The 12,677-nt window shown below is 42.6% G+C and overlaps 1 non-coding gene across 1 annotated transcript; it reads right to left on the reverse strand.

The window, feature by feature from the left end:
- Positions 1 to 352: 352 nt before the first annotated feature.
- On the reverse strand, positions 353 to 459 carry LOC132416765 (U6 spliceosomal RNA). The gene has a single exon (XR_009517716.1). It is a non-coding gene; the product is annotated as a U6 spliceosomal RNA (small nuclear RNA).
- Between the last annotated feature and the right edge of the window lie 12,218 nt (positions 460 to 12,677).

The raw sequence follows: 12,677 nt of genomic DNA on the forward strand, positions 1-12,677 counted from the left end.
ATCCCTGGTTCCAGAAGATCCCATATGCCGTGGAGCAAGTAAGCCCGTGCACCACAACTACTGAGCCCACGTGCCACAACTACTGAAGTCCGTGTGCCTAGAACCTGTACTCCGCAACAAGAGAAGCCACTGCAGTGAGAAGCCCACGCACCACAATGAAGAGTAGCCCCCGCTCGCCGCAACTAGAGAAAGCCTGCGCACAGCAACAAAGACCAAACGCAGCCAAAAAAATAAATAAAATAAAATAAAATAAAATGCCATCAGCTAGTGAGAAATGGCAACTACTCCATACCATCAGCCAACCCCAGGCCTTGGGTCCGCTTGCCTCACTTCCTTTTCCTTTAAAAAAAAAAAAAATTTGGAACACTTCACGAATTTACGTGTCATCCTTGTGCAGGGGCCATGCTAATCTTCTCTGTACCGTTCCAACTTTAGTATATGTGCTGCCAAAGCGAGCACAAGTCTTTATTATTTTCTGAATGTTCCTTTTAAAAATAGCATCCTTTCTTTTATCATGGGTGCAATATTTTCTCTTGATTTCTGAAGATATTAATTGCAGGTTTTTGGACATTTTCTTCTGCTCCCTTCATTACCCTCCAGGTTCCTTTTCTTTTGGCTTCTGACTTTTATGTTTGAGGCTGCCTTCAACTCTCTGGCAAGCCTTGGCTGTCTGTTCCAACTTAAGCGTGAGGTCCAAGAGAGCTGACTGGAAGCCCTGTGGAGGTGCCAGAGATGGTCAGCTGGGGGTGACTCACTGTGTGGTGGGTGAGGGAGAGATCAGTCTTCTACCTCCTGTAAACTTTGTCTCCTGGGCCAATCATTATCCCCAAAAAGGAATTTTCAGTCCCCTTGCCCCTGCTTCCAGAGGACAAAGAACTTTTAATCTTTAAAGTCTTTACAAGTTCTAAGACTCCAATTATTTTATTCCTGTTTGGTTTTCCACTCCCTACCTCATGAGTAGAATGGAAAATATTCAAACTTAAGGATTTAAAACTTTACACATATGACTTTCCATTTTTCAGTATTACATCTCTCATCTTCTCCTTTATGTTTTTAAATTTCCTTACTCTCATTTTGATGTGGTTTCTGGATGAAGCAGAGATAAATGTGTGTGCTCAATCCACCATGTTTAACCAGAAGTTCCTACCTCCTTAAGTCTTAATTACCTTTTTTCTCTAACTCAAGACGTGGTTGTAAAAATTAAAGTTGGTTGTGCATGCGTAACGTGATGTTCACAGAGATTTTTCTTGTTGTCTTAGAGTTTGAGCTGAGTCCTCAAGGAGAGAAGAGCATGTAGGTACTCCACATTGTAGAGAAAGACTTTACTGGACAGATAAAGGAGAACAACTCCTCTAACAATGATGGTCCCTTATCATCATCTTCAGCCTCTATAAATGAGAATATTGACAAGGGAATGGAGAGTTACGGAGATAGGGTTTTTGGTCTGTTCTGTAATGCATTATTGTTTCCCCTTCCTCATTCTTAGATAGGTGAGCAGAGGCTACAGACCAAGTAAGGAGAGTACCAAGAGATTGCAGGTGTTTGCAGGAAACTCAGTCCTTGGCTGAATGATTCTTGTGTAATGGAATTATTGTCCTAGTGCTGCTACAGAGCTCACGCAAAGCACTGTGAGAGAGTTTTGGGAAAACTGACATGAGTTTACTGGCATTTGGGAGTTGCATATGAACATAGAGATGAGTATATGCGGACAGTTTGGTGAATGGGGCATATTAGACATTGACTGGAGCCTGGCCCTGGGACAGCAGTGCTGAAGAGTAGCCTGTACTTCCAGCACCTGGCATGGGAAGGATGTGGGAGTTTCTCATGGGCCAAGAGGACATCATGGAAAGTACCTGGGCTTTAACCATCTAGATGGGACCCTGTCCAAGAGAGACCCCTGCAGGGCAAGAAGACTCTAATGGCAAGGTACTGTGGGCTAGAAGCTCAGGGTACTGTGCAAGATGTCAGTTGGAGATGCACTGCAGACATCAAGGACTATGCAGTGTGGAGGCTCCGTGAGTCTCCTCAAATACCGCCCCCCAAGAGAAAGCCAGAACTTAGGCATCTGTCATACAGAAGGTTCTAACAGCCCTGGTCATATCAAATTACCTTTTTCCTTTCTCCCACCATTCCAGCCCGCTAGAAGCCAGAGGCAGGAAGTGGAGGGAGGGTGGAAGAAGGGCGAAGATAAAGGTACCCTCCATCCTTTGCCATTTCAGGTCTCTGGGCTGTGGGTCCAACCTGAGCTGGGGGTGTGTGACCTGGGAATTGAATATAAGATTGAAATTTTAAAACTGGACTGTTCAAGACTTGTATTCCATGAAAATGACAAGAAAACCATGAGGTGTACTTGAGAGATGTGTTCCAGGGTGGGGAAGCCTGCTGACAGAGCAGGGTTGAAGGCAGCTGTTGATGGCAGGATAGAGTGGGGGGAGATTCTTTGCACCTTACCAAACCCAGACAGTTAAATAAATCAGCTATAACTTAAAGCGCTAGGCATTCATTCAGTCAGCATTTACTGAGTGCCTACTCTGTGCCAGATTCTATGTAAGTTTCAGGGAATAAAAATAATGAGTGAAACCAAAGGAGCCCCTGCTTTGGATAATCAAGTGAGGAAGACATACTGTCTAAGGTAAAAACTGCATTTAGCTGCTAATAATGGAGACCGGAAATAAGACTGGAGTTTTATTTTTCTCTTGTGTAAAAAATGTCCATGGGGAAGTGGTTCACAGTAGCTGCATCATCAACAGAGCCCATCTATCTCTATCACCATTCTCTACCTCTTTATCTCTGTCACCATTCTCTCTCTCTGTATCACCATTCTCAGACTGTGGTTTTCATTCTTAAGGTTAACTCATGGTCCAAGGTGACTGAATGGAGCTCCAGCTTTCATATCTGCATTCCAGACAGATATGAGGAGGAAAGGGGAAAGGGCAGAAGAGGATCAATATCAATTTTTTTGTCCCCTTTTAAAAAGCCTTCTTGGATGTCTCATCCAACAACTTTGGCTGACATCTTATTGGCCAGAATTTTCTCACATGATCACTCTTAGATGCAAGGGAATGTGGGAAATATAAGAATTGTTTTATTGAGGAAGAAGAGGAGAATGGAGTTTAGATAGATAACTACCAAACTGTGCAGCAGTACGTCCCTTCAGATACTCAAAATCTGTCAGTTCCTCACGTGGCTCTTTGTGGTCCAGCAAACTATAAACCAAAGACAAACTGTCAGCCCCCAACACACCTGATATACAATAGTGGAACAGGAAAAGTCAACCACAAGCAAAACTCTCATTCAGAAAAGGAACGCCTAGGAAACACCCAGCAGTCACTAGTCACTAATCTATTGACCATTGAGTGGCTTGTGTATGTTCTCATCCCTTGAACCTGGATGTGCCAGTGGCTGCTTGACCAGTAGAGCATAGAGGAAGTAATGCTCTATAGCCTCTGAGGCTAGGTTCTGAAAGGCAATGCAGCTTCTGCCTCGTTTGCTGGAACATTTATGCTGGGACCCCCTAAGTTAGCACTCCAACTGCCCTGAGGCCACCATCTTGTGAGGAAGCCCAAATTTGCCTAGACAGAGAGCCACTGAGAAGCTCCAAGAATATATGAAGAAAGTGAGATGCCCAGTCAGCCCCTAGCTGCTCCAGCTTCAGCTGTGTAACTATAATCACATGAGATACCCTGAGCCAGAGTGCCCAACGAAGCCCTTTGGAGCCAAAGGAACTGTGGGGATGACAAATAATTGTTATTTTTAAAAATTGAAGTATAGTTGGTTTACAATGTTGTGCCAGTCTCTGCTGAACAGCAAAGTGGCTCAGTTTTATACATACAGACATTCTTTTTTTTAAATATTCTTTTCCATTATGGTTTATCCCAGGAGATTGGATGTAGTTCCCTGTACTATACAGTAGGACCTTGTTGTTTATCCATTCTAAATGTAATAGTTTGCGAGCTTCCCTGGTGGTGCAGTGGTTAAGAATCCCCCTGCCAATGCAGGGGACATGGGTTCGAGCCCTGGTCTGGGGAGATCCCACAGGCTGCGGAGCAACTAAGCCCGTGTGCAACAGCTACTGAGCCTGCGCTCTGAAGCCTGCGAGCCACAACTACTGAGCCCACGTGCCACAACTACTGAAGCCCATGCACCTAGAGCCCGTGCTCTGCAACAAAGAGTAGCCCCTGCTCACCACAACTAGAGAAAAACCGCGCGCAGCAAGGAAGACCCAACGCAGCCAAAAATTAATTAAATAAAATTTTAAAAAATGTAACAGCTTGCATCTACTAACCCCACATTCCCAGCCCATCCCTCTCCCTCCCTCTCTCCCCACCTTGGCAACAAGTCTGACCTCTATGTCTGTGAGTCTCTTCCTGTTTTATAGATAGGTTCATTTGTGCCGTATTTTAGATTCCACACGTAAGTGATATGATATGGTATTTGTCTTTCACTTTCTGACTTACTTCACTTAGTATGATAATCTTTAGTTGTATCCATGTTGCTGCAAATGGCATTATTTTGTTCTTTCTTATGGCTGAGGAGTATTTCATTGTATACATGTACCACATCTTCTTTATCCATTCCTGTCGGTGGATATTTAGGTTGTTTCCATGTCTTGGCTATTGTGAATAATGCTGCTATCATCATAGGGGTGCATGTATCTTTTTGAATTCAAGTCTTGTTCAGGTATATGCCCGGGAGTGGGATTGCTGGATCATATGGTAATTCTATTTTTAGTTTTCTGAGGAACCTCCATACTGTTTTCCATAATGGCTGCACCAAATTACATTTCCACCAACAGTGTAGGAGGGTTCCCTTTTCTTCACACCCTCTCCAGTATTTGTTATCTGTAGACTTTTTATTTATTTATTTAATTTATTTATTTTTGGCTGTGTTGGGTTTTCGTTGCCGCGTGCAGGCTTTCTCTAGTTGCGGCAAGCAGGGGCTACTCTTTGTTGCAGTGCGAGGGCTTCTCATTGGGGTGGCTTCTCTTGTTGCGGAGCATGGGCTCTAGGTGCACGGGCTTCAGTAGTCGTGGTACGCGGGCTCAGTAGTTGTGGCTCCCGGGCTCTAGAGCGCAGGCTCAGTAGTTGTGGCGCATGGGCTTAGTTGCTCCATGGCATGTGGGGTTTTACCGGACCAGGGCTCAAACCTGTGTCCCTCGCATTGGCAGGCAGATTCTTAACCACTGAGCCACTAGGGAAGTCCCTTGTAGGCTTTTTAATGATGGCCATTCTCTTCCCTGGTGGCACAGTGGTTGAGAATCCGCCTGTTCATGTAGGCGACACGGGTTCGAGCCCTGGTCCGGGAAGATCCCACATGCCATGGAGCAACTAAGCCCGTGCACCACAACTACTGAGCCTGCGCTCTAGAGCCCGCGAGCCACAACTACTGAGCCTAAGTGCCACAACTACTGAAGCCCGCACGCCTAGAGCCCATGCTCCGCAACAAGAGAAGCCACCTCAATGAGAAGCCTGCGCACCGCAACAAGAGTAGCCCCCCCGCTCGCTGCCCGCGCGCAGCAACAAAGACCCAACGCAGCCAAAAATAAATAAATAAATAATGATGGCCATTCTTACCAGTGTGAGGTGGTACCTCATTGTAGCTCTGATTTGCATTTCTCTAATAATTAGTGACGTTGAGCATCGTTTCATGTGCCTACTGGCCATCTGTATGTCTTCTTTGGAGAAATGTCTATTAAGATCTTCTGCCCATTTTTCGATTGCCTTGTTTGCTTGTTTTATTTATTTTATTTTTGGCTGCATTTGGTCTTCGTTGCTGCGCGCTGGCTTTCTCTAGCTGCCTCGAGCAGGGGCTACTCTTTGTTGTGGTGTGTGGGCTTCTCATTGTGGTGGCTACTCTTGTTGCAGAGCATGGGCTCCAGGCACTCAGGCCCCAGTAGTTGTGGCGCACGGGCCTAGTTGCTTTGGGGCATGTGGGATCCTCCTGGACCAGGGCTCGAACCCATGTCCCCTGCTTTGGCAGGCGGACTCCCAACCAGTGTGCCATCAGGGAAGCCCCAGTTATTTGTTTTTGTTTTTGTTTTTGTTTTTTTGCGGTACGCGGGCCTCTCACTGTTGTGGCCTCTCCCGTTGCGGAGCACAGGCTCTGGACGCGCAGGCTCAGCGGCCATGGCTCACGGGCCCAGCCGCTCCGTGGCATGAGGGATCCTCCCGGACCGGGGCACGAACCCGTGTCCCCTGCATCGGCAGGCGGTCTCTCAACCACTGCGCCACCAGGGAAGCCCCTATTTGTTTTTTTGTTGTTGAGTTATATAAGCTATTTGTATATTTTGGAGATTAAGCCCTTGTTTGTCGCATCATTTGCAAATACTCTCTCCCATTCTGTAGGTTGTCTTTGTTTTTTTTTTTTAATGGTTTCCTTTGCTGTGCAAAAGCTTATAAGTTTGATTAGGTCCCAACAAATAATTGTTATTTTAATCCACTAAATTTTGAGGTGGCAATAGATAACCAGAACAACAGTGTATATCAAATCTGGGGGTCAAGGACCACCTGCCCCAACACAGGAGTAAGTTCCTTGGTTGGTCTATCTGGCTTCCCCTGGTTCTGCCCCCTAGGAAAATCCTCACTGTTTCCCATGGTCCCTTGCTCTGTCCTCAGGGAGGTTGTTTCTTGTCCATCATCCCTCATGGCCCATCTGAACAGGCCCCTGTGGGTGACACCCTCTCTAAGGGCTACACAGTTTTGGCAGCACCTCTAGAGGGAGCCACTTCTGTGTAGGAGGTTCAGGATGTTTTAGCTTACAGCCATAGCTGTTGCAGGCCAGATATGGGTTTTGTGTGTGTGTGTTTGTTAACATAGCTTCCTAAAATAACTAGTAAGCTTCCAGTCAATTCTTAAGCATGAGTTACTATGGCCAAAGATCTCACACATCATATTAGGCCTAAAAACTCATATTCTGCATGTTGGTTTCTGTGCTCTGACCATCTTCCCTAATTACTCCCCAGGGTTTGAAGGGGAAGATAACATTGTTAATCTGGTCTTTGCTGGGAGTCTTGCACTGGGTAGGCACAGACCTCTCAACAGAAGGTGCTTGAGAAAGGATTGGGTCCACAGTGTTAGATCCTGGCAGGGTGACTATTTAGCAGCTACCATTCTGAACTGCTTCCATTTGAACCTGTGTCCCCTGCAATGGCAGGTGGATTCTTAACCACTGTGCCACCAGGGAAGCCCTTCTTAATGGCTTTCTAAGATACAATGAGCAACCATTTGACCAAGTGGTTTGCAAATACTGAGCGTTGCCAGCTTTCCAGGCTGCAAAGGAGTGGATCCTCCCTACACACTTGCCCAACAAACTTCCCCTAAGCTAATGCCACATTCTAGATACTGTTAAGGCACTACCCCACTTCTAGTACCAACTATGTATCAACTTGGATTGCATTTATGTCTGTTACAGAGACTGGAAATAGCAGAGACTTAAACTAGATGGAAGTTAGTTTTTCCTGACAGGTGATGAAGTCTGGGTGTAGACAGCTCAGGGCTGATGTAGTGTCCTCAGGGATTCATCAGGTTCTCAGACTCCCTGTAACTGTCTCTCTACAATCCTTAGCCTGTGGCTTCCATCCTCAGTGTGCCTCCAATTCACAAGATCCTTCAATCATCGCTCTAGACAGGAAACAGAAAGAGGGGAGATGGGAAAAAAGGACTAAAGAATTAAAGAGAGTATATGCCAGCTGACTGACCTTCCTTCAAGGAGTTTTCTGCAAGAGGTGGTATATGTAATATTTAAGCGGGTTATGCTGCCACCCAAGATAACAGGGGCATGAGTAAACTTTTGGGGTTGATGAGTATGTTCATTATCTTGATGGTGGTGATGGTTTTATGGATGTATACTAAATCAAAACTTATCATATTGTACATTTTAAATACGTGCAGCTTATTACATGTCAGTTATACCTCAATAAATCTGTTAAAAATGTTGTACGTGTACAAGAAAAGAGTATGTGCTCCCAATTATTGGCTGCAGGGTTTTAGAGAAGTTCAATATGCCAAACTTTAACTGTGTCGTTCAAACCTCCTTACTGAAAAACACTTTTTTTCTTGATCCATCAATTAACTGAGGGAAATATGTTAAAATTTCCCACAATTGTAGTGGATTTGTCAATTTCTCCTGGGAGTTCTGACAGTTTTCCTTTATAAATTTGAAGCTGTATCATTAAGAAATATAGGTTTATAATTATGTCTTCGTGGTGAATTAAAACTTATATCAATGTGGCAGGTCTCTTTATCTCTAGTTCATACTTTTAGTCATAAATTTTATTTTATCTAATATTAATATATCTACACAGGGTTTTTTTTGTTTGTTTAGTATTTGCCTGGCACATATATGTTTTCTGTTCTTTTACTTTTAACCTTTTTTCTTACATTTTAGTTATACCTCTTGTAATTGACATATAGCTGGATATTAATTTTTATTTAGTCTAACAAACTATGTATTTTGACTGGAGAATTTACTCCATTTATATTGATTGTGATTATGTTATCACTGGATTCATTTCTACAAAAAAAATTGGGTGCTTTTCATCTGTCCAGAGTTTTCTCTTATTTATTTTTCTCCTTTCTTGTCTTCTTTTGGACCATTTGAAGTTTCTCACCCCTTATTCTTTTTTTTCTTCTTACATGTTTGGAAATTACACGCTCTGGTTCCATTAATATTTAAATTAAAAATTTTAACATGAACATTTAACAATCAAAATTAATTAAGGGAATTCCTTGGCTGTCCAGTGGTTAGGATTCCGCGCCTCCACTGCAGGGTGCACAGGTGCAATCCCTGGTTGGGGAACTAAGATCCCGCATGCAGCACTGTGTGGAAAAAAAAAAATCAATTAATATATCAAAACAAAAACATTAGAATAACTTTAATCAATCCCTTCCAACCAATATGCAGTTATGCTCAAGATTTTAGTTCTATCTTTTCCTATTTTAGTTTTGTTTTTAGTTATACATGCACATAATTTGGAGTTAAACAGTTATAATACCTGTAAACAACACCTCCTGGCCCACACTCCCCATTTCCTCCTACCTAGAAGCAACCACCTTCAAATCTTGTACCTGCTATTTTATTAATTATCTCTTATCATGTCTCTATATAACATATAGTGACTACTTGATTTTTTACTTAATAGTATTATGCACTGATTTCTAAAATGGAAGGTAAAGACTCAGCTGTTTCAATCCTCCTCCTCCCTCCCCCATTTTCCCCGTATAATTATGTAACAATTTTGGTTAAAGGACTATTCATAATTTACATTATTTTGAATATGCAAATGATATTCACAGATGAGTCAATATGATACTTTCTCTTCCTTAAAATGCTTTTTGTTCTCTAGCTATTACTAATTGACCCCAAACTCTTCTCCAACTGCCTAGATCTCCTCTGAAAGCATCAGTCAATCTTACTTTCTCCTGTGATCCCCCTTCACTCTCATCCTGGGGATTCTTTGCTGGAGCCTCTCTGGCCTCTTTGCCCTTTCCCCTGTGACCTCGCCTGTGATCTCGTGCTGGGGATTCTCCTGGCTTCTTCTCTGTGTTGCATCCTATTTCCCATATTCCACTGGACTTCCTTCTTGGTTTACTCTTGCTTTGGTGGACCAAAGCCTCCAGTTTTCTTTGAGAGAGTTGTTCTAGCCCAACCAGCTAACGGCCAGGATGGGCTTTATTGGCCTGTGGCAGTGAGCGAGATCACAGACCGAGCGAAATATGAGATCTAATGAAACAGTGGAAAAGATATGTGTGCTGCAGGATTGGGGGCAAGGGTGAAGCTTAGGTGAAATTTAAATGAAGCAGAGTTCTTAGAGGTTCAAAGTAAATAGGGATCTGTGTAAAGAGGTTAATATCAGCTCTGGACTATGAAGTAAACATTGATGTAGAATACTGTGTCCAGAAATTCCTTGTTTAAAGCTCTGCACCTGGGCTGTAAATCAAGGCTGCTTCTCTGTCTCAATGTGACTTGGATCCTTCAGGCAAAAGAAGAATGATTCATTCTTACTGATATCCTTTCAAAGAGCAATGTTTCTTATAGTTTATGATTTTAGAGAACAATTTTTTCAGTGAGTAAGAAAGCAGTAGTCACAGAAAGGGGTCGTTATGAATTTTACTGCTACATAGCTTGGGAAAAATAGTGTTTCTTGTTAACGTTACTGGCTTTCTGCGTCTATTATCCCAGCTTGATGAGTGGCAGGCCAGAATTGCACTCAGTCACAGGTACGTTTTACTTTCTCAGGGTGTGTGGGAGACAATATTTTTGAGCCTTTTTGGGGAGCTGTTAGCTGTAAGGTTCTCTGTAGGATGACCTGGCCAGGTCTTTTCCTGGGGAAACTCCCAGTGTAAGTATCATTAGATCAGATTCTCCAAAGCAAACCTATTCCAGTCTCCTACTTGGAGACTATAGTTCTGATTGCTAGTGTTCTGGGTACTGAGCTGGGGGAAAGGGCTGGGGTTCTCAGAATATAGGAGGTAAATGTTCTTTCAGTCCTCCTGTTTTTAGAATAATATTCCTGCTCTCTCTGGAGCATAAACTTCCAGGTTTCTGCTGTGGTGGAGAAGGAGCAGTCAAATTGCTGTGTGGACCAGGGATACACCCTTCCTTAAACAGATTTTCAAATAATTCTCCTGTTTTTTTTGTTTTTTTGCGGTACGCGGGCCTCTCACTGTTGTGGCCTCTCCCGTTGCGGAGCACAGGCTCCGGACGCGCAGGCTCAGCGGCCATGGCTCACGGGCCCAGCCGCTCTGCGGCATGTGGGATCTTCCCGGACCGGGCACGAACCCGTGTCCCCTGCATCGGCAGGCGGACTCTCAACCACTGCGCCACCAGGGAAGCCCTACTCCATTCTTTTGAACCCACTACAGGCAAGTTTTTGTTGCCCTCAATCCACCTAATCTGTTCTTATCATGATCACCCATGACCTCCATTTGGCTTAATTCATTGGTCAGTTCTCAGGCTTCACCTTATTTGATCTTCTAGTGGCATCTGACAGGTCATTATTCTTTCCTCCTCCTTGAAACATTCTTTATTTGACTTCAAGGACACAATCCTCTCCTGGTTCCCTCCTTCCTCTTTGATCTTTCTCAGTCTCCTTTACTGATTCTGTTCACCTCCCTGACCTTTAAACTTTAGAGTTCCCCATGGCTCAGTCCTTGGACTTTTTCTCTACATTCCCTTGGTAATCTCATCCACTCTGACCCAGATTTTATTTTATTTTTTTATTAAAGTATGGTTGATTTACAATGTTATATTAGTTTCTGGTGTACAGCAAAGTGCTTCAGTTATATATATACACACTATATATATAGTATTTATATTATATATATACTATATATGTAGTATTTATATTATATATATATTCTTTGTCATATTCTTTTCCATTATGGTTTACTACAGGATACTGAATATGGTTCCTTGTGCTATACAGTAAATTCTTGTTGTTTATCTACTTTGTATATAATAGTTTGTATCTTCTAATCCCAAACTTCAGATTTATCCCTCCCCCACTCCCTTTCCCCTTTGGTAACCATAACTTTGTTTTCTATGCCTGTGAGTCTGTTTCTGTATTGTAAATAAGTTCATTTCTATCATATTTTAGATTCCACATATAAGTGATATCATATGGTATTTGTCTTTCTCTTTTTGGCACTTCACTTAGTATGATAATCTCTAGGTCCATCCGGGTTGCTGCAAATGGCATTATTTCATTTTATATATATCTATATATATATATATATAGATATATATATATATACACATACATATATATATATATATACCACATCTTCGTTTTTTTAATATCACATCTTCTCTATCCATTTATCTCTCGATGGACATTTAGGTTACTTCCATATCTTGGCTATTTTAAATAGTGCTGCTATGAACCCTGGAGTGCATGTATCTTTTCTTTTTTTTTTTTTTTTTTTTTTTTTTTTTTTTTTGCATGTATCTTTTCAAATTATAGTTTTGTCTGGATATATGTCTGGAAGTGAGATTGCTGGATCATATGGCAACTCTATTTTTAGATTTTTGAGGAACCTCCGTACTGTTTTCCATAGTGGCTGCACCAGTTTACATTCCGACCAACAGTGTAGGAGGGTTCCCTTTTTTTTGCACCCTTTCCATTTGTTATTTGTAAACATTTAAAAAAAATTTATTTATTTATTTATTTTGGTTGTGCCAGGTCTTAGTCATGAATCGCCGGCTCCTTAGTTGCAGCACATGGGCTCCTTCGTTGTGGCATGCGAATTCTTAGTTGCGACATGCATGTGGGATCTAGTTCCCTGACCAGGGATCGAACCCAGGCCCCCTGCATTGGGAGCGTGGAATCTTATCCACTGTGCCACCAGGGAAGTCCCTGTAGACTTTTTAGTGACAGCTATTCTGACCAGTGTGAGGTGGTACCTCATTATAGCTTTGATTTGCATTTCTGTAATTAGCAATGTTGAGCATCTTTTCAAGTGCCTGTTGGCCATCTGTATGTTTTCTTTGGAGAAATGTCTATTTAGGTCTTCTGTCCATTTTTTGGATTGGGTTGTTTGTTTTTTTGTTATTGAGTTGTATGAGCTATTTGTATATTTTGGAAATTAAACCCTTGTCAGTTGCATCATTTGCGAATATTTTCTCCCAGTCTGTAGGTTGTCTTTTCATTTTGTTTATGGTTTCCTTTGCTGTGCAAA

This window comes from Delphinus delphis, chromosome 1, assembly GCF_949987515.2.
Source record: "Delphinus delphis chromosome 1, mDelDel1.2, whole genome shotgun sequence".
Lineage (NCBI taxonomy): Eukaryota > Metazoa > Chordata > Mammalia > Artiodactyla > Delphinidae > Delphinus > Delphinus delphis.